The sequence below is a fragment of the Callorhinus ursinus genome, unplaced genomic scaffold, assembly GCF_003265705.2.
Source record: "Callorhinus ursinus isolate GAN/ISIS: 27379988/994484 unplaced genomic scaffold, GSC_fseal_2.0 scaffold6, whole genome shotgun sequence".
NCBI classification, from domain to species: domain Eukaryota; kingdom Metazoa; phylum Chordata; class Mammalia; order Carnivora; family Otariidae; genus Callorhinus; species Callorhinus ursinus.
The window spans coordinates 68,401,863-68,429,523 of NW_027397068.1; the positions used below are offsets into that span (position 1 = coordinate 68,401,863).

At 45.5% G+C, this 27,661-nt stretch overlaps 1 protein-coding gene across 1 annotated transcript in view; it reads left to right on the plus strand.

The window, feature by feature from the left end:
- The window catches only part of SCAF8 (SR-related CTD associated factor 8), a 201,118-nt gene that overhangs the window by 162,419 nt on the left and 11,038 nt on the right, over nucleotides 1-27,661 (plus strand). The window contains exon 22 of the transcript XR_003206827.2: nucleotides 23,203-23,291. The gene's annotated coding sequence lies outside the window, so the exon portion shown is untranslated. The remainder of the gene's footprint in view (nucleotides 1-23,202; nucleotides 23,292-27,661) is intronic.

The following is a 27,661-nucleotide window of genomic DNA, read 5'->3' on the forward strand; positions in this document are numbered from 1 at the left end:
CCAGAGAGAGGAGTCAGTACTTCAAAGGCGGCGGAGAGGGATGGAGAGCTGTCATTCAAGCTGAGCTTTGCAGATGGATAGGGGTAGAATGGGATCCCCACGTAAGGAAACCCCAGGGCAAAAGCAGGGAGAGGGGGACAGGCAGAGCAGGGAGCCATAAGGAGCCCTGGGTGAGAGGGCAGAGTCCACGCGTGGAGTCAAAGGACTGTGGTCTGAGCACATACTAAGGAGCCTGACACTCTATACCTTCTGTCTTCTCTGCCCACCTGGAGGGCAGCATTTTCATTTCAAAGAAGGTATCGAGTCATTTAAAAGGTCATATCTAGGGGTGCCTGGGTGGCTCAGTTGGTTAAGCATCCCACTCGTGGTTTGGGCTCAGTCATGATCTCAGGGTCATGGGATCGAGCCTGGAGTTGGGTTCTGCGCTCAGTGTGGAGTCCGTTTCAGACTCTCTCCCTCTGGCCCTCTCCCTGCCCCTCGCAAACTCTCTCTCTAAAATAAATAAATCTTTAAAAGAAAAAGATCATGTCTAATATAGGGCAGGCACCGTCTGGTACCAGAACTGTAACAATGTGCAAAACAAAGTCTCTGATTTCATAGAGCTTTTACTCTAGTGGGAAGAGACACACTGATATGATCTCCTGGATGGTTATAGGTGCCACAGAGAGAATGGAGTAGGGTAAGGAAGGAATGGAAAAGGGGCAGGGAAGCCATGGCTCATACTTTATGTGCAGTGGTCAGGGAGGATGTCACTGATAAGGTGACATTGGTTTGATTAGAGGTCAGAAGGCTGTAGGAAGTAAGCCAGGGTTGATTAATTGAAAAAGTTAAAGGAGGAGCGCCTGGCTGGCTCCGTCAATTGGAGAATGCAGCTCTTGATCTTGGGGTTGTAGGTTCGACTCCCATGTTGAGTGTAGAGATTACTTAAAAATAAAATCTTAAAAAAAAAAAAAAGGAAGGCAGAAAAATTTAAAGGAAAATGAGTGGCGTTTGCTGCTTGACACCATGTGTCTGTTTCCGTGGTTTACGGTGTGCAGGCCTTCTTCCCCCGCGCCCCGAGAATGTCACAAATCCAGAGTTCAGCTTTGCCGGGAGGCCGTGCTGAGCAGGCATCTCTGGGCACGCGGCAGCTCGCCCGCGCCCGCGCCTGTGAGTGAGCGGGTGGGAGTCCGGACTTCAGCGTCATCCCGAGGCGGTCTCGGCTCCATCTCCACCCGGGATGAGCTCTGGGACGCCGGACACGGGAGTGAACCTCGCTGAGCGTGTTTTCCCGTCGCTGACGCGGAGATCAGTCGGCTGGACGCGGAGGAGGCCCTCCGGGCGGCGCCTCCCACCAAGCACGTTCGCAGTGCCCGTGGCCAGTGGCCGCAGCGACACTGGTGTCCTGGTTCGGGTCCCGTCCCCACCCCCCACGCGCCCCCACTCCCGGCACTCTAGGGCCTCTTTCCTGGAACAGCCCGAGGTACTCACAGGACAAAATAGGAGCCTGATCCTGGTAATCTGTCCACAGCAAGGGCTCCGTAAGTATTTGATGGCGAAGCAAATCGTTGACTGTAAATCAGCTGGAAGGGGCTAGAGCGGAGCAAGTTGTCCAGTAGAGGGAAATGTCTCATCAAGTCTCCGGAAATGAATTTCTTGTCAAATCTGTTTTGCGAAGTTCTTCATGGTTGCTTTCAAATCCCATTTTTATAATAATTAGAGTAGCAAAAGAGATCAAGGATTATTATTATTATTTTTTTTAACAGTAGCTCTGGGTTTGGGTAGTGAAATGTGCCTCGCTTGTAGGGTCTAGCGTATTTAACCCAAACACGCAATATGGCAGAAGTGGGAGGCAAGTGACAAAGTGCCTCTTTCCAACTGACAGCCTTCAGTCCCCGGTGCCTCCGCACTGGCCTGAGTGGGGAGCTGTGAGGCAGACCCGTCAACCTCAACAGAGACCAGCACCTTGCAGAGGTAGATTCAAGGGTAGAGGTCGCCAGTCCCGGGGCTCTCCTATGAAAGGATGCACCCCTCTCACCCTCCACCCCTCACGCACACCCAGCTAGGGACACACACACAAGGAATAGACCTTCTTTGTGGGGTACTTTCTATGAGCCGGGCATCACACCAGGGCCTTTATATACATTTCCTCACTTAATCCTCACAACAGACCTACCAAGTGTTCTCTCTCATCTGCATGTTGGAATTTAGAAAGGTAGGGCACCTACCTACCTACCTACCTACCTACCTAGCCACATACCAGGATCCCCCAGACAGAGACGAGAGAAGACGGGTAAACACATGAAGGTTTCAGGTTCCCTGCTCAGCGCCAGGAGCTGGGTGAAAGCGAGCAGGGCTGCCATGTGCTTGGGCAAGCTCCCAGCCAGGATTAACTCCCCTTTCTTTCCAGAGACACCACACATTTTGGCAGTCTGGTAAAGAAAATGATGAATGTGTTGTCGGTTAAAAAAAGAAAGAAAGAAAGAGAAGGTCAAATCCAATGAATCACTGGAAGCCCTTTATCATTCTGGGGCCTCTAGCTTCAAGATTGCTGATAACTTGTCTTGCATCTCTAAGCTGACTTTGGCTAGACAGAAATGTAGCCCAGAAACTCCAGCTCAGGGTTTCCGTGCTGCCGTTTTTGAGGGAAGGGCTCTGGGAGGAAGGAAGCAAGAACGAAAGTCTTCAGTGGGACGTCTGATCTCATACCTCTGGCCAGCAGGCCGTTGGTGGGAGTAAATGCCACTATACCCAAGAGGGCTGGAAAGTTGAGCGCTGCACGAGGGAGGTAGGGTGGAATGAAGGGGCAGGAAAAAATCCGAGTACCAGATGGGTCATTTATTCAGCCTTCAACAAATAATTATTGCGGCTCTGGGATGCAAGCACCTGTCTGCATAGGACGTATGTTCTGACGAGCCAGTGACATGTGTGATCTGTATGTTCTAAGACAGAAAGCCACAGAGAAACGGTAACAGCATGTCAGTTGTAATAATGTAAGGATGAGGGCGAGAGTCTGAAGGAGAGATTTTGTGGGGGGGTGAGAGAGAATGAAACATGTTGCCAAGGAAAAACCCTCGCTAGAGAGGTGGCATTCCGGCTGGGACCCAAGGCTGTACGCACCGTAGGCGTGAGGAGTGGTAGGTGGGAGAATGTTATCATTCTAGCACACCACTTCTGGAAAGATTGGAGTGGACCCGTGTGTGGAGGCAGGGAGCCCAGCTCGGAGGCTCTCCCTCCTAGGTCGGGGGAGCTACGCAAAGATGAGAGAAGAAAGAGGGTGTATGTTTTCGGAGGAAAGCTGTAGCAGGACTTTGTGGGGGGGGGGGGGGGGGGAAGGGAGGGGGGGGGGGGTGGAGGGAGGGACGACTCGGGGGGGGAAAGCTGGAGGGGGACGTTGGGGGGGGGGGGGGCTGGGTACGAGAAGGTGGGGAGGGTGGAGTCAGGGACCACTCAGGGATTTCTGACTGGAAAGACATTTTCTAAATGGAGAAAGTAGTCATCAAAGCAAAGGGGCCCTGTGGCGCTTGTATGGGGTCCTAAAGAGCCAGGGGAAGAGAGAGAGCGGGGAACACTGGCAGGTCCACTGGTCAGGGGTGACGTGGGGGGAGAGCAGAGATGGGAGTTCTTGTAAGGATTAATCAGATGAGGCTGTTAGATAAAGCCCTGGGCACAGTGCTGGGAGCCCCGTGGTGGTGACTCCTGAACGGGAGCTGTTACTGCATTAGGAAAGGGCCAGATCCCTGCTAAGAGCGAGGAGAGGACAGACAGAACAGGAAGGGGCAGGAGTAAGGCCTGCGGGGCAAGGCTCTATGTCCCTATAAATGCTCTATGTCCTTTTAGGGTCACCAAGGGGAAACTCAAAAGCAGTGTGAGGAGGGAGTGGGTTTCCATCCCTGAAAACCTGCAGGGGAGACACAGACAAGCCGTCAGTCTGTCCTCGGAGGTTCATGTCGTCCTCCAGGCTCCCGGCCTGGGCTGGAAGCTTCCAGATCTCTGACTCTTGACTGCAGCAGCATTTGAACATGGGGTCTTGCCTGGCTCCGATGCCCTCGGTGAGCAGTTAGTTGCCCTCACACCGCACCCTGTCTGCCCTCCGGCCCCTGGAGGAGAGAGTTCCGCCAGCCCCCAGCGGCTCCTGCTGATCTCCGCTCAGCGGGCCCCCTGCCCCCCAGCCCCTCAGCGCTGCCCGGTTCAGCCAGTCCACACCGACAGCTTGGTGAGGACACAGCCGTGAGACAAGAAGCAAACGAGAGCTGGGGCCCAGATGTTTCTCTGTGATCCCAAATTCTGTCTGTACCAAAATGCACACTCCACTTAAAACATTTGCTTTTTGAAACTTCTAAATTGAACGTGGAACTGGAGCTGAAATCTTTACTCTCAAAGTAGATTTCCACTGACTTTAAGCAGGTATCTGACCTGAATAAGCTCAACGCAGTCAGACGTCATCATGAGGAACTAGTATTAGTCACTGGGAGCACCTGTCTTCTTATCAGAAAATGGGGATAATCACATTTATTCATTTCATAGGATGGGCGAGCTATAATTACTGAAAGCTAATGTTTTTAAAAAACAACTTTTAATTTTTTAAATTTTTTGATTGTTATTTTTTATTTAAATTTTAGTTAACATACAGCGCAGTATCGGTTTCAGTGAATTCATCACTTACATGTAACACCGGGTGCTCATCACAAGTGCCCTCCCTAATCTCGATGCCCCACCTAGCCCACCCCCCCCACCTCCCTCTGTCAACCCTCAGTTTGTTCTCTCTTGTTAAGAGTCTCTTATGGTTTGCTTCCCTCTCTTCTTTTTTCCCCCTTCCTGTATACTCATCTATTTTGTTTCTTAAATTCCACACATGAATGAAACCATATGGTATTTGTTTTTCTCTGACTGACTTATTTCGCTTAGCATGGTATATTCTAACTTCATCCGTGGCATTGCAAATGGCAGGATTTCATTCTTTTGATGGCTGAGTAATATTCCATTGTATGTATGGACCACGTCTTCTTTATCCATTCATCTGTTGAAGGACTTTTGGGCTCTTTCCATAATTTGGCTATTGCTGATAATGCTGCTATAAACATCGGGGTGAATGTGCCCCTTCGAATCAGCATTTTTGTATGGTTTTGGTAAATACCTAGTAGTGCAATTGCTGGATCGTAGGGTAGCTCTATTTTTAAGTTTCTGAGGAACCTCCAGAGTGGCTGCACCAGCTTGCATTTCTGTGGGTGCTTTTTAACTACGGACGACTTACCCCTTCTAACACACACAGACACACACATGCCTATGCAACGCCATCACCCCTTCTCATGAGATCATGGATATTTCAGCAAGGCTCACCCCCAAGCCTAATGAACACGGCTCATGGAGGCTCCGTCGCGCAGAAACAAAGACCACTGATGCAAGCTTTAAGTAATGTGTTCCACTCATCCCCTTCCCTTTTAAGTTTGTCATCTAGGGCATATCAAGATCTGAAAAGATGTCATGAAGAAGCTACTGGGAAATACAATGCGTGGCTTCTGTTTTCATGCTTGGGACCTTCCCAGGCCTTCCCGGGCCCCAAGAGGAAGGTGGGAAAGTACACAGCTTGCCCCCTCTCGCGGCTCATCCTTACCAGGAAGGCAAGAGCAGCCTGTGCCTGAGTCCGCTGCACCCCCCCATCTCCTCCCTCCCGGCCCCCGCCACCCTCGCCCCCCGCCCTGCTTCCCTGCCCTGCCCTGAATTCTCCCGCCTTTAAAGCCTGGGGAGCCAGGCTGGGCAGGAGGGACATCAGGGGAGTCACGACCCCCCTGGGCTTCCTGAACGTTGTGCACGTCCATCCTGCACACCCATTTCCCATATCAAGACTTGTGCGTCAGAGGCACACTCTGAGTGGCCAACGGGGTGAGCCTGAGAGAGGTTTCCCAAAATCAACCCTGGGCTGGGGGGCCTTTTCCTAATGCTCTTAGGGCAGCGCATCTCACTGGTTCCCATCCACGGACCCTCGATGGCAAAGAAGCCAAGTAAAGTGCCATCCTCTAGGGGCGGAGGGCACACCGGGGGTCAGTCACAAGCACTGAATTGTCTTGTTTTATCACAAAACCCCTGCGTGATGTTCCGACAGACGGGTCTATCTCCGCCCACCAGTCATGGTTGTGCTGTACCAACCCAATGAACTCCCGGACGGCAGCTTCTCCCCTGAGGCTCGAGGAGCATGTTCAGTGTTTGTCCGAAGGCTCCTCGGTGTACCCTGGTGGCCCGAGCCCTCTCTGGCTGGGGGAGGGGGGCTCCCGGAAGGGCCCCGGCAGCTCGCAGAGTTGTCTCCACACTGTACCCCTGGGCCTTCCAGACACTCCTCGCTCTTCTCGGCCTGCCTGGCTTCCTCCCACCTTGCCATTATATCATTGTCTCGCCTCTCTCCTAGCTGGGCATTTCCCCAGCTCCCACTGTCGAGTCTGTGGGAAAGTCAGATCCCTATCTCTCTGCCCCTTTTCCCTTCTTGTTTCTCCGAGACTGCTCAGATCTTGCAGACTTTCCTGCCAGTTTCCCAGCTTCGTCTGCTGTTTGACTGTGTGGGCAGAGCTGGGGACCTCAAACAAACACGTCAACAAACAGGGCACTCCCAAGCTGATGAAGAAGTTCCCGCGCATATCCCTCCCCTCCCACTGGTGGCTACGTTTACAAAAGAGTAGCTGTCCCCTCTGTTCTGAGGCCAGGCTGAAGTTAGAGGGAATTTGGAACAACAGCCCAAATCCCACATAGAGATCGTTCCTCCCGCTTCTCCAGCGTTGTGTCGGGAAGGCAGCCTCCCCATGCTCTTGAAGGACATCCAGCCCGATACCCATGATTTAACGGACTCTTCCAAAATGAGTTTCTTCAAGCCTCATATGCACAGAACCTTAAAGAAATTTGTGGTTGCTAAGGTTGTGATTTAGCAGGTGATGTCTCAAATGATGGTGAAAAATGGAGGGAAAAAGTTCTTCTTAGCTAAAGTAGGAAACTGCAGTAATCAGGGATGCAAGAGGCATCTTGGTGATTAAAAAAAAAAAAAAAAAAAAAGGTGTCCTGCCCCTCCTCTAAGAGTCTTACAAATGTAGATAGTAGTGGGAGTACTAAGCACTCACAAGCACTTCCCGTGCATTAGGCCCTGTGCTAAGGGCCCGTCTGCATCCCATTACTTAGTACTCTTCACAGACTCTGAAGTAAATTCTTATGACCCCCCCCCCATTTTGCAGATGGCTTAAGGGGACTTAAAAACATCCCCAAAGTCACTTCGCTTCAAAGCAGCAGAGTCAATATCCAGATCTTGGTCCCTCTGACTCAGAAGCTCTGCTGTGTAACACACCCAAACCCATACCCACTTCTTTCTCGGCAGAAAGCTTGCTTTTCTTCACAATAAGGAACAATATCTAAAACCAACAAGGGCACCAGAACTCTGGAATCACATTTATCTTTTTGGTTGGTAGTGTCTTTCCAGCGTTTTATTATTTTAAATTTAGGGAATGCATTTAGTGAGGCACTGTGTTTATTTTTCTGCCAGAGATTATCTTGTCTCTTAGCAGTTAGAATTGTTTTTGAGGGGCGCCTGGGTGGCTCAGTCAGTTAAGCGGCTGCCTTCGGCTCAGGTCACGATCCCAGGGTCCTGGGATCGAGTCCCGCATCGAGCTCCCTGCTCAGCGGGGAGCCTGCTTCTCCCTCTGCCTGCCTCTCTGCCTACTAGTGCTTCTATCTCTCTGTCAAATAAATAAATAAAAAATCTTAAAAAAAAGAATTGTTTTTGATAAGGAGATATTTACATCTTTAATTTAGCCAGGATATCTTCTGGATTAATTTTATTAATTCCTGAAAGGGGTGAGCCCTACAACCAAGTCCTATGAAGGCGGTTTTCAACATCTTTATAAAGGCTACCTCAAGAGGGAGCTCCTTGCAAGCCTTAGATGTATTTGGTTCTCTCAGGCCTGAAACTTGGTTTTAAACGCATTTTCAGGCAGAGAGAACAGGGTGGTGGTTACCAGAAGGAGTGAGAGGTGGCCGGAATGGGTGAAGAGGAGCAAGAGCTGCAAACTCGCAGTTATAAAATAAATAAGTTGTGGCGATGTAATGCACAGCCTGGGCAATGCGGTCAATAATATTGCATTAACTTTGGTGACATGGTGACTAGACTGTCGTGATGATCAGTTCGCAATGTATATAAATACGGATTCATTATGTGATACACGTGAAAGAGAATATTGTGTGTCAATTACACATCAATAAAAAATTTTTTTTCAGACAATGGATTGCCATCCTATAGGAAGTTCCTGGAAGAGGCATGAGGAAACAGAATAGAAGGGCAAAAATTTGAATTCTTAGGATGGAGGCCATGGAGATCCAGAGATTTAGAGTCTATAAAAATTACTATAAAGAAAACTTGAAGAAAAACCTCCTATAATTCTTTTAGTATGTAGAATCACAGTACTAGACAAGCTCCCAGGAAGGCAGGGAGAATCTCCATGCTTTTCTCTATTATTAAGTACTTTGGGTAGGACAAAGTAGGGAGGTGGGAGGCAGGATTCTCAGTTCTCCTCGGTAACCGTATACATCGTTTAATGTGCTGATTCGGTATCCCAAGGCAGGGGGTGTGAGAGCATTCATGCTTTATAAAAATCATATTAGCTCTTTGGAAGAAAATACAGAGGCACAGCTAAAAAGGCAGGAGAGAACTGAGAATGGAATTCTAAAAAAAAAAAAAAAAAACTTAATTATTCCAGAAAAATGTATGAAAAGAGGAGCAGAGGAATTAAAAAAAAAAAAAACCGTTGGGACAAATAGAAAACAAATCAGAGTAGCAGATTTAAATCCAATCACATCAATAATTAACACTAAATGTAAGTGGACTAAATACTCCAATTTAAAAGCAGAGATTGTTAGACTGGGAAAAAAGAGATACCCAAAGATAGGCTGCCTTTAAATATAACTATGGGTAGGTTGAGGGTAAAAAGATGGAGTAAGTACGTCTACAAACAGTATGCTTTAGAAAACTGGAGTGGCCACACTAAGGCAAGATAATAAACTTCAGAATGATAAATATTATCAGGGATAAAAAGGAGAATTTTCCAGAAACACATCACAATCACAAGTCTGTATATACCTCGTAATAGAGCTTAAAATACATGAAGAAAACATTGACAGAATTTAAGGGAGTGATAAGCCTACAATTGTAAATGGGGATTTTAACATCTTTCTGACAGTAATTGGTAGAATAACTGGACAAAAAAGCATTTCCATTCATCTAGATGGGCCATCCACTGGGAGACTGAGCTGGTGTCAGCCAGTGGATGCTCTACTTACAAGAGGTTTCTATTTAATTTTCTTGACTAATGAAGAAGCAGCTGTCTCAGCATCCTCTGTTACACAGAGGATGTCTTGAGAGTGATTAGAATTGCTGAGAGTGAACCTGAGGTCTTTACCTTGGCAAGCGAGCTGCAGAAGATTTCCTCTTCATCCCCACACTTGAGATCAACCCCATAGTCTAGACAGGGTGAGTTTCTAGTGAACAGAGTAAATTGCTTCTGCCCAAATAAGGCAAAGCCCCCTTCTCCAAGGAGCATTCTGTAACTGCGAGAACCCAGGCTGTCAGGGAAGTGGGCTCCTTGGAGGGCCCTCCATGCTCAATGTTTGATTATGCTGATGAGCCCTTGCGTTTAGACTGGAAGTTTACCTATATAATTGTCACGTAAGATCACAGACCCCCGGTATCTTTCAACCACTCACTTCAAGACCAGACTGTTGTTGGAGGAGTTTCTTAATAGGATTATCGCACACAAGGAGCAGCCTCCTGCTCCCAGCTGCAGGCAGATTCCACCACCCCCTTCCCCTGTCGCCTACCCATTCTCAGCTTAGCCATCTCCTGTAGTGATCAGCTGAAGAGTTTTCCCAGCCTGCAGAAATTACGAATTTGAAAATTGTGGCTACTCTATCAAGATAATACAGAGTAGTTATTTATGTTAAAACATCTTATGCTTCTGTATCAGTTAAGGCATATGTGGTCGTGGAGACTGGACCCTCTGGACTGGTCTGGAAGCAATTCTCTTTTCTAAGTGAATGTTTTCTTAGTTCAATTTAAGCCTTATTCCCTTGTGTTCTAACTTAAAAGGAGCTGGAAAATAGAAGATCTCCTATTACCCAACTCTATGGGATAGAGGGAAATAAGGGCACACAAGCTTAAGTTGAACCAAGAAGCCAATTAAAGAAATTGTGCCTATTTGGTGACTTGGGAGGAAATATTCAAGATCAAAATACTATATTTTGTTAGGCAAGGGTGAAAAGTCCTAAAATGTATTGAATTAATAGGGAGCTGATTTGCAATGGGCTTTCATCTGTAGACCAGTAACACACATTACATAAGATTCCACCCAGAGCAGGAGAAAGTCAGAAAAACATTAGGGACTAATCCATGGAAAAGAGATAAGACTAAGTACTCAGGCTAATCTACGGCATCATTCGACCTACCCTGCCCTGAGACTCGGGTGCCAAGTCGGTTCCTTTATTTTTAGAATCGAGATTGGCATTTGGCATCTACTGTTCTTCCCATCTGGTTTCCTCAGATAGGTTTGTAACTCTACCTGATGCCAAAGAAAGCCTTTGTGTGCTCCTTAACTCCTTACTGGTCCCAGTGGTGAGTCCCCAGATGGAATATGGCATTTCCCCGTTTTGCCTTTAGTGAAAGAAATAGAACATGAAACGAAGACTTTTCACTCTAGCCTCCTGAAAGGCCCTACCATTTCCCCCAAACTTTTAGTACTACCTAGATAATGAATAATGAATGGGGGATGAGGGGGGAGGTGATGGTATCATTTCAGAAATAGTCTGATCAATCAGCCTAAATTAGTTACTTCTCTTCTAATTATTTAATTACATCTTCCAAAGTGGAGAAAGACATTTGGAGCCCATTTATTTTTCTGGAATAGATGTAAGAAAGGAGAAAATGGTGAAAAAAAATGTTTTTACCCTTTCTCTTCAAATTGTTTAATGTGTCAAGAATCATGGCACGTGGGGCACCTGAGTGGCTCAGTCAATTGGTTTCGGCTCAGGTCCTGATCTCAGGGTCGTGAGATGGGTCATGATCTCAGGGTCGTGAGATGGGTCATGATCTCAGGGTCGTGAGATGGGTCCTGATCTCAGGGTCGTGAGATGGAGCCCCGCATTGAGCTCTGGGCTCAGTAGGGAGTCTGCTTGAGATTCTTTCTCTCCTTCTTCCTGTCTCCCCCCAGCCCCCCCCCTACTCTCTCAAAAAAAAAAAAAATCATGGCACTTTACTGGAAAAAGAGCCACAGGACTCAAGTCAAAGAGGTCACTTACTAGTTTTGTGACTTTGGGGCTCTTCTGAGCCTCAGTGTCTTCGTCTGTAGACTGAGAAGTTCAGTCCTTCCCTCCCTGTGTCTTGAAGGTGTGTGAGGGGGCCATGCTACAGGTGAGAGGCTCACGCAGGTGAGGGGCTTCGTGGACACAGTGTAGTTGTCAGGCAGTCCTATTTACCAGTCTCCATTGCAATCTAGAGCTCCTCTCTCCAGCTAGTTAAGCCTTCTCGTTCCCCGTTTCTCTCCCTTTCCCTAAGTTTAGGCCATTATTCCCACTATCACACCTTCCTATTTTTCTTTTTTCTATTTTCTCTTTCACTCAACTGGTCAACTATCATGTTTTTCATTATTTACCATGTGCCCAAGCTGCAAATGTGACATTTCTGTCTCTAAGACAATCTTTAAACACTTCACAATACTTTCCTGTTTTAAGGGATTAATTCTTAAATTCATTTTTCTAATCTTAGGGGTCTGTACTTTCATATTCCATGCTGAGCACCAGGATTTGCGTTCTGGCTTGGGAACGTGATCCGATGAAAGAATTGAAGGCATTTCTCTCTGTGACTGCCTTTCCCAGGATGCTGGGTGCCTCTGCTTTCACCCTCCCCTCAGAGCAGCTTAGCACGACTCCTGCCTCTAGCAACAAACTAATATTTTCCAAAGCTTTCTTTTTCTTTCCTCTTTAGCTCCAGATGAAAATCCCTCTTTAAAGATTTTTAACAACTGATTTGTTGCAAGACATTCAGCTAGAAAGTAATTTTATCCTATATTGCTTTTGTTGTTGTTTTTAGTTCAAAGATCTAATTGGCTTTATTAAATGATTCACCAATCGGGCAGCATTTCATCTAGCAAGTGGAGAACTCTGAGAATGGTACAAAATGGAAAGTTTTTCTAAGAAGGGTGGGGCAAGGAAGTTATTAGTAAAAGAAAAGATTGTTTCAGGCAAGGTCATCTCCCCTGAGGGGGAAGAGCAGAGGGTCTTATCATGCAGATGACCTCATCTTTCTTTGAGAGTTGGAGAGGGCCCATTGGACAAAGGACCTCACTGATGCTGACCAGAAACTTCCTGAGTGGCCAGTCAATTCTTCATTTCTGGGGGACGCTGAAACTGCAATTAGATTAGGTATGAAGCCCCAGGTTGGTGACGGAGCCTAAGTGACACCATTTTCGCCTGCGCTTTTCTTTTTCACACAAATCACAATATTACAGTCCACCCCCTGGTCTTTGAACCTGGATCCCTTGTAGCAGAACAGTCGTAAAAGTCAAAAGATCCTGGCACATGACTAGAATCTCATCCAGTCATCCATCACTATCCAGTCCATCATTGTATCTTATGAAAATGTCTCTGAGGGGGAGGCCGTTCAGGTTTGCAGGCTTCTTCTCTCCCATCTGGTCAGGTTCCCAAAGCGGGAGTGGTCTCAGGAATAGAGGCTTCACTCTTGCAGGCATGAGGCCCCAGCCAGAGGCAGAGATGAACAAGGTGAGGTGTGGGGACAGGGCGCTGAGCTTCCAGGCCACGCCACTCGCCCCACATCTCCACATGGCCGCCAAACTGGGAGCTCTTCTTCTGCGTTCTTCTTACGCTCTCACATTTGAGGATTGGTGACCCGACTCTTCTTATGAGGATATGTTTCATTGATGTAATTCTAAAACAATTTTAAATCCACAGATTAAGAACATGTGTCTCTTCATGTCACATGTTAAAAGAGACTTCAACTCATTCTGAAATCTATATTGAAGAATGTCTTAAAGCAAAATTGCAACTGTGTATATTAACTATACATTCTATCAAGTCTCAGTAGAGTGACCTAGAAAGTCAGATTGGAGGCCCATCTAACCTAGAATTCTTCCCCTGACAAAGGCGTCCAGGCTGTTTTGTTGGGCAGGGAAGGGGGGAGGAGGGGGGGGGAGTGTGATCAGTTTGGAAAGACATGGTTTCCCTCCCTTGTGTCAGTCTCAGAATGTCAGGAATGTTCCTCAAAGGTGGATCTGTCAGCATGACCTTTACCAATTCCTGCTTCAATCCTTTTATATTGTATCTGCTACCTCTTGGGACATAAGTTTCATATTTTTATTATCTACAGTAGTCCAGTACTTCCTCTTTTTGTCCTAAAATTACTTCTTTCAAGTTTCAAGGAGTGTGCCTTTAGGATTTGGAAGCAATGATTCCATCTGCAATTTCTCTATTCAGTTCCGCTTGATCCTGGAGGCTTTGATGGTATCTGCTCAGCCTTTTGTCTGTCAAGACCGAGAAAGCTAATTTTGCTTCTGAAAGTGGAAAATTTTCAAAGGAGCCTTCCTCCAATGAGGCAAATCGTTTCAGAGCTAGGGTGCAGTGACCCTCATTGTGGAGATGCAGGAACACAACCTGGGAACTGTTGACAAAGGGTTAAGTGTCGCGGACAGCATGAGTAGAAGCGAAAAACAGAACTGATCCAAAACATATAACATATACTCCAAAATAAGCCAGGCTCGCCCCACTTAATGGGATCACCGCAGACATGCCAAATTCTACAGCTAGTCAATTGTATACATATGGTAAAACTTTTCATACCATTCAACGTTTGCTGCCATATGATTTTAATTACATACAGATTGGGTAGCTGAAAGAAAGCACTGGAATTAAACAGAATAAAGTTAAACACAAGCCCTTTTATAAGTGGCCCTGGTTTAGGTTAGAATGTATGCAAATGGCTGCAGAGGACAGGAGAGGAATGTGTGGTGTGGGGGGACACTCTGGGGATGGGCATGACTCATCTTCAATCTGGGGACCCAGTTGTTTATCTGGAAGGGGAGCGTTTACAGAAACAGGGATTATTCTCCTTTTGAAGTTGAAATTTATGCTGATCCTTGCACCTTGTTACTCACATTCTTCCTGCCCAACTACAGGGTTTTCTCTGCAAGACAAAATTGCTCTCTGGGCAAACATTGCCTTGACTTTTTTGAAAGGCTGTGGGTTTTAGATACGGCAAATGGTGGATTGGAAACTTTTCTCCCTCCAACCAGACTTTATTAGTCTGTGCTCCTTGTTTCTCTGGAGCTAATTTTACATAATGAATTTAAAAGCGAGGCTGTTTACTTCATTCAAGAAAAGAAACGGAAAGCAAATTTTGCTTCGGATGGGCCTTGACTGGGCAGAGGGAAAACCACTGCTCTGGAATGTGCTTCTTCTCAAACTTGAACGGCATTTCTTTGGTTTTCTCCATAACTTACCATTATGGCTTTTACTTACCAAACATCTTTTGGGTAAGCCACTCTGAATCCCAGCTTTCTCTTTTCTGCCATGAAGATCCTGACTTACTGAGCTCACTTATTGAGGTTTCCCTGGATTCTCAGGACTCTGACCTGGCCAATCCCAGGCCCTCCAGGCAGAGGGTGCTGTGACCACCCCCCCCCCCCCCCCACTGAAGGAGCAGAGACAGAGCTGGGGTAATAAGGAGGAGAATGACACACCCGGTCTCCAAAGCCTGTCTTAGGAGCCCATCAGATTGTTTCAAGGCAGGAGCAGGCTCAAAACCTTTCCTTTGCCAGTGAGCTGGGGGTGCCAGGGAGTACACTGCTAAAGGAGCAGGTAGGAGCTGGATCAGGCATGTAAGGTTCTTCACCCCCCTTTCCATGGGAAGACAGCAGAACAAGCTGGGAACTTTCACAGTCATGGGGTGATGAGCTGGGGGAATCCCAGCTGTTGGGCAAGAAGGCATATCCCCCACTGCTGCCTGCTCTGGGTGGAGCAAGCAACAGTGATGGCCACCTGGGGGGGGGGCGCACCCCCCGCTGATCTGAAGGGCAAACATCTCCATCCATGTTCACCCACCTCTCTTTGTTCTGGCAAACATACACATTCCAGTCTATCTTTCTATCATTTGGGCTTTGGTCTAGTCACTTTTCTTGGGGAAGTCACCAGTTTTAGCCTTGGGGGACTTGCTTTCCCCCCAAAATAATGTCTACGGGTTGAAATGTCTCAGTTTGGGAGAAATGGCAGAACTATCAATGAATGAAATGTCGCCCCTGGTTATACATTTCTTGAGGGTAGCTTCTATATCTTACCCTCTTTGGTGAGATAAGTGAAGACTAAACGGAGGACAAATTAATTTCACTTAGTTGAAATGGGTTTTTTAAATGGACTGTTTAATAATATACTCAGGTATATAAAAATGACACCTATCAGTCATGCAAGTTAGTTTTTCCACCTTTAGGAAGGAAGGAAGGAAGTCATTTGTACTTAATTTGGGGTATGATTCCTCATTTCTTTTTCATATTTATTCCAGTAGCTTTAACATATTGGCCTCTCTTCCAAAAACCACATCAATGGAACCTAGATTCTTAGTTACCAAACTCAAGAAGCAAGACATACTGGAGTTAGCTGCAGGGGAGCTTTTGCTGTGCAGGGCAGCGCAATGAGCCAACTTTGTTGTGAGTTTGGCTGTCCCGTTCTGGTGCTTCCCCTACCTCTACCTCTTCGAGCCTGCAGCCCTCTGGGGGATGTTCTCTTCCTTCGCCCCACACCGGGGAGGAGGAAACAGGCTTATGGGAGTGAAACAGGGGCTGAGGCAGGACCGAAGGAGTGACTGCTTTGGATGGGAGGTGGCTCCAGCCCCTTGCCCTGGGGGCCTGCTTTTCCCTTGCTGAACTTGACCATTCTGCGTTGTGTGCCAAGTGGTAGGAGAGGATCTGGAGAAGTCACAGCTCCTTAAAATATAGGGGCTGCCTTCGGTGTCGCAGAGAGCAGAGACACTTAAACAAATGATCGCAGTACAATGTAAGAATTTGCTAGAGTAGGGGTATAAATCAAAAACAGGTAGCCGTAAACAAAGAAGCAGATACTTATGCCTAGGAGCATCACTGAATATGAGGCTGGCACAGCAGCTTGGGGCCAAATTGCCCTCACCATGGTCGATTATAATTGCTTATTTACATGTCGGTATCTCCGGCCAAAGTATTTACACCCCGAAGTCTGGGAATGGGTCTTACTACTTTTCTCCAGTCCTTCTGAGTCCCACTGTGTGTGTGTGTTTTTAAGACATCTTTGTTTGTAACTTCATTTTTTCCCAACTTTCCTGAGATATAATTGATACATAAGATCGAGTAAGTTTAAGGTGTCTTGCTTTGATACCTTCATATACTGCAAAACGATCACCACTGTCACGTTAGATAACACCTCCATCCCGCTGTGTTTTTAAGAGGATGCAATGGATTTTCATTCAATAAATGCGTGAATGGATGTTGGTTAGTATTGGAAGTCATTTTAACCCAGACTGATACGCTGATTGGACTATAGACAGGTCATATACTGCAGAAACTTGTTTGGACTTCATCTCTTGGGGAATATAAAGCCATTAAATGTTCTAAAACAGAGGAGTGATCTAAACGTATCTGTGTTTGAGGAAGAAATTCTTGCTATAATGTGACAGATTGGCTGATTTGCGAGAGACTGGAAGTTGGAAGGCCAGTTGAAAAACTACCATAATGGTCTGGAAGAGATATGAGAAGGCTTGAGAGGGTAGAGACTTGAGAGAGATCTATAAGGTAGAATTAGAATCCAGCTCCAATTTGGGTGACCGGTGGAATGGGAAGGAGGGAAAATCAATGATCACAGTTGACTCAGGTGAAGCTAAGTCTGACTTTCAAATAGATTTATAACTCAAAGATTAAAAAGAAAAAGAACCTCACACTTAGGCACTAAACATAATTAGCTTATTAATGTTGGTTTAGAATAATGAAACTTAGGGAATAAGAGTTGACAAACCAATAGGGTTTACATGGGTATGTGACAGAAGGAACAGATTTATATAGTGATATAATACAAATATTACTTTTATAGTATACATAATATGCAAATATACGAGTAAAGAGTATATTCTGATGCTGTAAGAATAATCAGGGCTGCTGTATGTAGTCTCACATGTTGTGCACTGCACAACTCTAGGGGACAACATTAATAATAGCAACAGGTCACCCTGTAAAGCTATCATATATTCTCTTATGCTTCAGCACAACATGTTCATAGACTGTTGCTTTGAACAACAAGTAAATAAGCTGCCTAAGATGGGAATTTGGTAGACTTGCAAAGTTTAATCATCAAATGGGAGCCCTTCGATGGCCAGGTCATTAGTGTTAGATGTGTGGTGGGTGGGGTGGGGGAGGGTGTCTTTTCATGTTGAAAATGAGAGCTTTTCTCCTTTTATGGGACTTGAGAAATTATGCTCTTATACTCCGTTCCGACAGCAGTGGGAGAATTCAGCTTCTTGGTGGTGTTTATGTTTTAAGGCTTCATAGTGCATAGTGTGTCCTGTGCCATGGTGTTCAGCGTTTCTGTGTGTTGTTCAAAGTGAGTAATGCAGAATGACACGTGGACCTAGCCATTTGAAGGGAGAAATTCATAGAAGCAGATGAAGAAAAGATAATCCCTTATATTCTTTCACAACAATTATATGTTACTTAAAATTTGTGTGCATTTTGCTCACATGCTTCAGGGGAAATAGTTTCAAAATGTGACTATGGACCAGAGTGTAGGTTTGGCTCGCTCCCAGCTGTGGCCTGTCATGGCTGGGGTGTCTAAACCATCACAGCATTGCTCAGTGGTCTGCAACTGCTTTAGAAGATGCAGGAAGCTTTGCAGAATGTATCAGAGAGGAGCATCTTCCCTGATGTCAAACTCCCAAGGGCCAGTGCAAGAGACAGGAGCAGCCCAGGTGACTTGGCATTGTAGATGGGGTCCCGATACTCACGCCCTTGGGAGCCAGTTGCCAAACTGGGATCTGGAATGGGGCCTGGGCATAGCGCAGGTAGGGTACAAAGACTTGTGCTTCTCCACACTTAGTCATCTAGTGGGAACATATCAGGCTGCCTCCTCCGGGGCCCTACATTTATTTTAAAGAATGTTGGAAAGGAAATATATCACTTGCCATCTTCCTCCCTCTTTGGGCATGTTTATTGTGATTGGAAATCATTCTGGTCCACATGGTTGTGGCTTTCCCCCACCCTTTGTGCCCCTATGTTAAACAGCCCTCTGTGCAAATAAACAGAAGAGGGCGAAGCGTTTTCTTCAGCAACAGAAACAGGAGTGAAGATAGACTCCGGAGAACGAGAATCGCGTAACCATGGCTTGTGTCCTCTGCAATGTGCTTTCTTTTCTCGTCCGTGGAGCCAGGCCAGGAGGTCCAGCAGAGGCCTTTGCCGTGCTGGCTGGGAGCCCAGACCCAGGTATTCTGCTGTAAATGGGACTGCTGGCCCTGGTTTGTTGTTTAGTAGAATTTTCCTGGGGTTTATCTTGACCATGCCTACTGGGAGGGGAAATTCTGAGCTGCTCTGAACTTGATTAAAACCTAAAAGGGAACATGCGCTTTCATTTTCTCTTTGTCCTACCAGACCTGAAAACAAGTAATTGATCAATGTATTCTTAGTTCCCGATTTTAAACAAGTGATTTATTTATGTAAATCCCTTTAGTCTAAAAGGAAAAAAAACAAACAACCTGTAGATACAGAAAGCCCCACAAATCAAGTGCATGGGTTTGTGAATTACCGTAAGGGGACACCACCCAAGTCAAGGAATAGAACTTCACTACTACCCCGCGAGCCCCTTCCGTGTGTCCCATCCCAATCACAGACCCCCCCGGCCAAGTAACTCTTCGGCTGAACTTCTGTGGTAATCCCTTCCTTGGGTTTAACTTTTAATAGTTTTACCACCCAAATGTGCATCTCTAGATTAGAAAGTATAATCTTGCCCATTTAAAACTATTGAATATATCTTTCACTGCTTTTTGAAACTGTAGATACTTTCTCCATCCCCATACAACTTATCTGTTGAACAACCTTTAAGCAGAACTTCACGTATTTAAGTTAAATTCTACCAGCAACGCACCCACTTTACTTTTCTTGTGTGAAATATTATTTCAAGACTTTTTTTCCCCCTAAACACAAGGTGGTAACACCTAATTTTAATTGAAACATAGCCAAACCAAAAAAAAAAAAAAAATTAAGAAAGCTAAGGAACCAAAAAACTTTTGAATCTGGATTTAGCAACAGAAAAGATGAAGTTGTCTTGCTGATGTTTGGGGAGAGCTTTCCATTCTACGATACTATTGATTTTGTGATGTGTGTGATTATGATATATAATCATTATATTACCTATGATCATCTCTATTCTGGACAAAGAATAGAAAACAGCTCATGGCTCTGTATGAAAAAGCAAACCAACAACCAAGATCATGAGCAAGGTTAGAAGTTAAAATGCGGCTCCCTGTTCGGCGGGAAGCCTGCTTCTCCCTCTCCCACTCCCCCTTGCTTGTGTTCGCTCTCTCGCTGTCTCTCTCTCTCTGTCAAATAAATAAATAAATAAAATCTTAAAAAAAAAAAAAAGAAGTTAAAATGCAAGGACTCTGGTGTCATGGGGGTCTGACTTTCTATTCTGGTTCCGCCACCATGTGATGCTGGACAAATCACTCTGTTTCTCTCTCTGTACAATGAAGATCATTTTTAATAATCAAAGTCAATCTGTACTTCTCTTACGAAGAACAATTATTTATTAAACTTTCCGCCTGATTATTGTTAACCCTTGAAAATGTTAGTGACACCTGAGTCCTTGGTTTAAAACTAAAGATGTGTGAAAAACAACATACTCGGGAAGCATCAAATACAATTTTATCTACTTGTGAGCACTAATGCTTTTCACTTTTTACTTAGTAATAATTTATTGGCATTGATAATAACTAAAAAATGGTCAATACTTTCAGAATACCATGTAGTTCATGAAGCACTTTAACATCAACTATTTGTTCTTAATAGAATAAACACTCATACCCTAATTATTTCTCCTGCTTTCAACATATGCTGGTATTCTTTCTTTAGCCATCACCTATAGTGAAGGGGAGCTTATGAAAGACTGTTTTTTGTATGGTTCTGTCACACATGATAGGTGAGGAAACATAAAACATAAACATCGAATTGTTATTTTTCTATATATTTTGGGGGCTGTTTATTTTGTGTAGTACCTAGTTCTTGTCATAAGTCTGGGGGCACCTGGCTGGCTCAATAGGTAGAGAATGTGACTCTTTGATCTCGGGGTTGTAAGTTGGAGCCCCACACTGGATGGAGAGATTACTTAAAAAAAAAAACACTTTATTATCATAAGTCTGTACAAGGGAAATGTGGATTAAATAACACATATGATTATTAATCTTGACCTCATTTCATGTCATTGCTTGTTAAATGATAAATATGGAATAACCAAGTCACCAAAATAACATAATGATCTTGACTGCCCCTTGAGCTACTTCTTGTTGCAGTCACTTAACTCCCATGTCAGCGAGCCTTACAACCTGAGTGACTCATCTTTTTTTTTTTTTTTTAAAGATTTCATTTATTGATTTGACAGAGAGAGACACAGCGAGAGAGGGAACACAAGCAGGGGGAGTGGGAGAGGGAGAAGCAAGCTTCCCGCTGAGCAGGGAGCCCAATGTGGGGCTGGATCCCAGGACCCTGGGACCATGATGGGATCATGACCTGAGCTAAAGGCAGACGCCTAGCGACTGAGCCACCCAGGTGCCCCACTCATCTTATTCTATAGGAAGGTCTTGATTTCTCTTGCCCTGAATCCTCACTTGGAAACTGGAGGAGGTATCTCTGCATGGCAGTCTAGCGGACTGCCACCGATCCTCAAACAATCAACATGGTATCTAGAATATCTGAAGGTAGCTTTATTAAAAGAAGAGAAAATTTAATAATGATTCTATCCTGATAAGGGAGATTGCAGTAACCTGCCATCCCAGAGGGGGCGGTTGCTCTTGAGATTAGGATCACCTAAAGGGCCCCGCCTCTGACTTCCCATCTCCCCGCTTTCCAGACTCCAGAGGCTCTTTCCTGCCCTCTCCCGACAGTGGGAGGATGGGAATTCATTCCAGACCTAGCTGGTGCTGGTGGACCTTCCAGCAGCTCCCACACGTCTAGCAATCAGGGCTAGATACGGGTTCCATCTTCTTGAGGTTTAATTCCCTCTTCTTCAGTCTGGCTTCACTGTGCAAACACAGAGCTAATATTGTGCCTTCTCTTGGCTTCAGAGGTGCCCACCTTCTTTCCAATGTTGCAGGAGAAGGGACCCCTACCTCTAGTCCCTGAAACTTCATACCAGTCCTTGTCGAGCTTGTCCTAACGCTGAGCATTATTAGGTTTGGACATCCCATCCTTAAGAGAATTTGTCTTTGGTGAGAAACCAAGATTGTTCCCAGCTCCCTCTGGGGCCAGGTGCTAATGGATCCACAGGCAGACACTCGCTGACTCCTTTTTGCTCTACCATTTTGTGTGAACTTCTAATAGAGCACTTGTCACTTTGTTCTATAACTGGAGAGCTTTCATGCTTCTTTTCACCATGACCCACTAAAGGAAATACATTTTACATTGCAAACCCATACACGCAGACATATACACAATCAATACAGATATACAGACATTAATCCATGTGAGTTTCCTTACCTTTACCGCGTGCATGCTGATATTTCTTATTCTGTGCTGTTCTGGTCTACTTGATTTATTTGTTCATTCATTTATTTTTAATGCTGATCGAGACCCACTAAATTAATTTCATGATCATCTAACAAGGCACAAGCTGCTGTGTGACCAACACAGTGCTGGTGAATGCACCTGACTCCCTACCCCCCCTCCCTGTTAGGCTGTGACCTCACTGCAGGCGGAAAACAAAGTATGTCTATTTCTCCTTTGTATACTTTGTATACTCTGGTGCCTGGCATGTAGCAGATGCTCGCGCAAATATTTGTTGAAGGAAGAACTCGGCCTGAATCTTTATGCCCATCCCTACCTTGCTTGGCAATTTTAGGAACTCGGTGAGACCATGTATTTAGGGGAGAGAACACAGGGCCTAGCAACGACAGATGCTCAATTAACATATGTTTCTTTAGGGTTTTCTAGACTAGCTCTCCCTTTAATTCACCATTTGATTGCACTGCAGTTTGTGTGTGTGTGTGTGTGTGTGTGTGTGCGCGCGCATATGTGTTTTTAAGTGTAATGTGGGTTTGAATTCCATTAGGCTAAGGCCTCAGCCGGCTCAAGTACTTTGGGATTTTCTGAGTTGCCATGGAGCCAGGGACACATTGCCCTTCAGGAACAGTCTGAAAATATGGGCAGGTCATGGGGGGAGAGTCCTTTTTGTCATATCCTGGCCCGGGACTCATTTCTCCATGAAAAGTAAAGACTTGAGCTTATTAGAATTTCTAAAATGAAAATTACTTCCACTTTTTAAAAGCCTATAAAGTAAGTTTAAACTTCACATGTAAACTTAAACTTAACCCCTAGGGAGGGTTTTGTGACTCGAAAGTCTTCACGAGGTCTCGCTCTTCAGAGGCACGGCACCTAAATTAAGTCTGTCGTAGCAGAAAGAACACTGGTTGGTGAACCTCTGATTCCAGCAGTAACTGGTGATGGGGCAGCCTCTGCAGGTATCATTTCTTTGTCTATGAAAAGGGGAGTTTCACCTGTCCTCAAAAGTCTGTGATCCCAAACACGAACTTTGGAGTCCTTCATTTTACACTCACTGGAATGCGTTGACCGTTGGGGAGATAACATGCCGATGAAAACCTATCGCAGTTGCGGAGTCTGAATTAAGTACGGCGCCTAAACCCTTTTCTCTCTCTAACAGTTTCTTGCTGTTTCTATGTAACACTAGGTACATGGGAGGTCTAATGCATGTTTTACTGGCCTAAGAGCCAATGAGTCAGGTTATCTGTGAGCTGTATCAATTAAGCTTCAGAAATCAAGCTTTTGCATGAACTGTCACAGTAATTTGTTTGAGAATTGTACTTCATCTTGCCCATGAAATGTGAGCGTTTTCTTTCACGTGGTGTGAATTGATAATTCACATGCGGGCGATTTAACGAACCAACTTGTTTTCTTCCAGGACAGAATGGCTCGGAGGATCACGGAGCATCTAAGTCTAGCAGAATATGAAGTCTTTCCTCTTCGGCTGTCTGGATTAAATTTAAGAAGGTCAGTAGTGAATTCCGTCTGCCACCAGCTGGTATCTGCACACCCAGGTTCCTAATGCTCAGGCTGTCCTGAAGTTAGCAGGGTGACTGGGAACATATGACCTGCTTTGGCATTAAATTCACAGTTTTTTCAGATGTCTAGGAAAAGTAAAATGCTTGGTGTGGAGAGGTTATCAGAAGCTTCTCGTGTGCTCTCTCTGGGCTTTGCCTCCCAGGGAGATTCTGATGGGGAAGAAAACCAGATAATAAGTGGTTCAACTTGAAAGCTAAGCTCCCCCCCCCCCCCGCCCAAAATGTCAAAAAAGACTCCCTTACCTTTGTTGTTTTCTTTTTTTTTTTTAAAGATTTTATTTATTTATTTGAGAGAGTGAGAGAATGAGAGATAGAAAGCACAAGAGGGAAGAGGGTCAGAGGGAGAAGCAGACTCCCCGCCGAGCAGGGAGCCCGATGCGGGACTCGATCCCGGGACTCCAGGATCATGACCTGAGCCGAAGGCAGTCGCTTAACCAACTGAGCCACCCAGGCGCCCTACCTTTGTTGTTTTCAAAGTGAACATGTGTTCAGCTTCCACACAATTCAGGGGCTGTCACATGGGCGCTCGTGTAGAGAGTAAAAGAAGCTGATGTCGGCTGCGCTCTTCTAGCCCATTTCTCCCGGGCTCATCTTGCCCACTGCGTTGACCTTCTGATCAGTTTCCATGGCCTGCTCTACCTTCCCCGTAAAACAAGATGCTTGTCCCACTATTTTCCTCCCCTGAGAATGGCCCTGAATGGTTCCCACCTCCCTCAAGATTAAACTCAGCTTCCCGACCTGGCTTTCAAGGGCTCTGTGACCCAACCCTGCCCCATCCTCAGCCTCATCTCTCACATCCCTTCCTCACCCTTGGACCCATCATGTGTTGGGTCCCTCCGTGTCCTTGCTCTTGCTCTTCTTTTTCTGGCTTGATCTCCATCCAACCCCTTCTTCCCCTACCCACCTTGCAAGATGCCCTCATGTGACTACATCTCTGGGCAGCCTTTCGGGGACCCACTGTACCAGGCTACGGCCTCCCCCATGTGCCCACGGCCCCTGCACACACCTCCGTCCTACAGTCACCACATCATGGCCATATTACACTTTTACTTTTCTCTCCCTCCTGCTGGACTGGGTGCCCTTCTAGTCAAGGACTCCCTCATCTTGAGGCAGTCAAGGGACCAGTCCCTGGAACCTCACTACCCAGGTTCTAATCCCAGTTCTATCACTTACTGACTGTGTTAGACTCCACCTCCCATCTTACTTCCTTCCTCTATAAAACAGGAGGCATCAAATTTCCTACATTTCAGGGTTTGTGTGTGTCAAGTGCAATAATGCATATGAAGTACTAGAAACAGTGCTGGGTATGTGGTAAGAGCTATATAAGTGTTGCCTATTATTAGTGCTCACTAAAGACTAAGTTCAATGAAACTGTGTGTTTTCCCTTGAAGATTAGTACATGCAAATTGCAACAGTGATTTGTAGGTGATGGATCTTTTCTGGAAAGTTTAGAACGTTTGGCTGAAAGAAGCTGAATGGAAATATAATATTTCCTGAAATCTTAGGGGTTTCTTCAGTTATTCTTCATTAAATAGTAGAATCACCAGGCTAGGAAGGCATCACCACTGCTTTGATTCCAGATGCTTCTAAGCATATAGGCCTTTTAGAGGTCTCTGAAGCCCATTTTAGGTACCTTTAAAGCCTTAGTTTGTTTGGGCTGCTATAACAAAAATGCATAAACTCAATGGCTTATGAACAATACACTTTTATTTCTCACAATTCTAGAGACTGAGAAGTCCCAGGTCATGGCATCCCAGATTTGGTGTTTGGTGAGAGCCAGTTTCCTCACGGTGTTGCCTTCCCAGTGTTCCCCACGTGGTACAAGGGGCACGCTAGCTCTCCCGGGTCTCTTTTGTAAGGGCACTAATCCTAATCAGGAGGGCTCCACCCTCATGATCCAATCACCTCCCAATGGCTTCCCCTCCTAATACCTTGAGGTTAGGATTTTAATATATGAATTGGGGGGGGGGGGAGACACAAATATTCAGACCAAAGCACCTCCCACCCCTATAGAAAAAAATATAAGGTTGATTTTTGAGGTAGATTGCGAAGGGTGTGCCTCCTTGTCACTATTTTGTGGGGGCTACACTTTGCCTGAATTTCTATTTTTGAATGAGTTCTTTTAACACATATTGCTATTGAATTTTTATATGAATATCAAATTCAAATACTGGGCTAAAATCAATATGGTCTTCTTGGAGATTAGCTTTTTTTTGGTCAGATGCATACAAAGGGGCTGATTTCAGGTAAGGTGAGATTGCTAGTCAATTTTTGCACTCTTTCTGTGAAGTGCTCTAATTTTAAGAGCACCCCTCAGCTGCTTCCTATGTGACCCTCACACATAAATCTGAGATGAGAACCTCTGTGAACTGAAGCTCTGGTACGAAGATCTCACACCAAGAGAATTCCATTTCTGTGGAATTTTCCAGCCTATGCTCATGGTCTGACATTCATGAGATTCTGTTGTGTTTGGATGAGAAGAAAAATTCTCTGTGACCTTGAAACTTTTGTTTTGGATGGCTCCTCCTTCTATTACTTCGTCATTGCATTAGTGGCTGCCCCTGGATCCAAGATAAACCATTTCCCCGTGCATGCTGAGAGACCGAAGCTTAAACATTTGACATTCTCTGTTGCCACGCTGTTAGGACCAGCCTCCTCATTTGCGCTGTAAAATTCTAGAAGGTAAACAATTGGGGATATATTTTCACATGTGTCAAACTCACCCTGGGCACACACACCTTTTGTTACCTCTTTGAACTCTGAAAGAGATTTCAAGAGCGCGCACGGAGGGGTAGATCCCTGTGTTTGCATTGGGTCCATTCCGCGTTCCAGCCCCACCTGCTCCCCTCACCTGAACATCTGAGCCAGTGGAGAATAAACAGACAAGTGCCACCCTACCCTGCCCTATGGGCAGCCCTACCTACCTTATAAACACGCACACATGCACACACACATGCAAGCACACGTGGACACACTTGCCTGCAACCATCCGCCCCCAAGCATGCACACACATACTTCAGGGTTTATAAAAGGTTCTCTTCAAATATGCACCAGGTGTCTGCATGGAGAGTCCAAGTATGGAAAGAGACCCTCTAGAGGCACAACTTGAGTAATCTCTGAATTTCTCTTATGAGACCTTCATTCTCATGGCTCCTGTCTTTCCTTCTGTCACTGTCTTCTCTCCCGGGTACAGCTCCAGCCTGAGGTATCCCTCATGTAGATGCTACTGTGATCTGTTTTTCCAGGGATTACTCTGAGCCACCCACACTCTGCCCCTCCCTCTTATAACCAAAGGCCCTGGCAAGTTCATTGGACCATCTGGGCAAGAGAGAGCTAAGCCCAGGACAGGCAGCCAGCCCTGATCCCCATCGTTAGTTTGTTCTAACCAGTCGTGCTCTGATACTAGTATACTGTTCAGGAATGCTAAGCCAGGGACTGATATTGTAACATCAGAGTTCAGGGATTAAAGAGGACCTCATCACCTAACACTCAGTGACCAGTTGAACCACTCTCTGAGGATATATATGAGCTGCATGACCCCTATGGTCATGTCAGGTTTTATTTGTCAAATTCAGGCAAATCACTGTGCACAAAAACCGTTATTGCAAAAAATTGGGGGCCCCGCCAGTGGGATTCGATTTTAGAAGGATGTGCAAAAACACAGAAAGAGAAGAGTGACTAAGCAGGGATGAACATGACAAGAGATTTAGGGCAGCAGAAGCCTTAAATGAGCCTTGGCTTGCAAAGATACAAAGGATGGTTAAAAGGACTTCTAAACTATCTTTAGACGGAAGAACGTGCAAATGGGGGTCACTGAGGGGATTAAATGAGCAAAGGGGTGGCTGGACTTGGAGACCCCTCCAGCCCTGGGAATCAACGATTCTACCAGACAGATGTCAGTGTTCTGTATGAGGTCCACAAATGTCCAAGGATGTGAATGAGGAAGATAATTCTAGAGGCAGAAAGATTGGCTACTGAAGTATTATCCGTTATTATTGCTTTTCATCTAAAATGTTTAATGTGGGTTCCAGAAATCCTGAGTTTATTCCCAGGACATGGTTTATTTTCTGGGAGAATCTGATTTACGCAGGGTGCTCTGTCATTAGCTGATAATACTTACTCTGTTCTTAAATGGTGCCTCTCATCTGTGGATCTCAGAGAATTTTATAAATATCATTTAGTTCTCACGTGTGACTTTGAATTCATTTGCACACTCGTGAAATAGGTGGTAAATACTTTTCCACCCAGGCAAAGCCAGAATACTGGAATGGATGGTCTCCTGGGTGTCCGAGTGCTGGT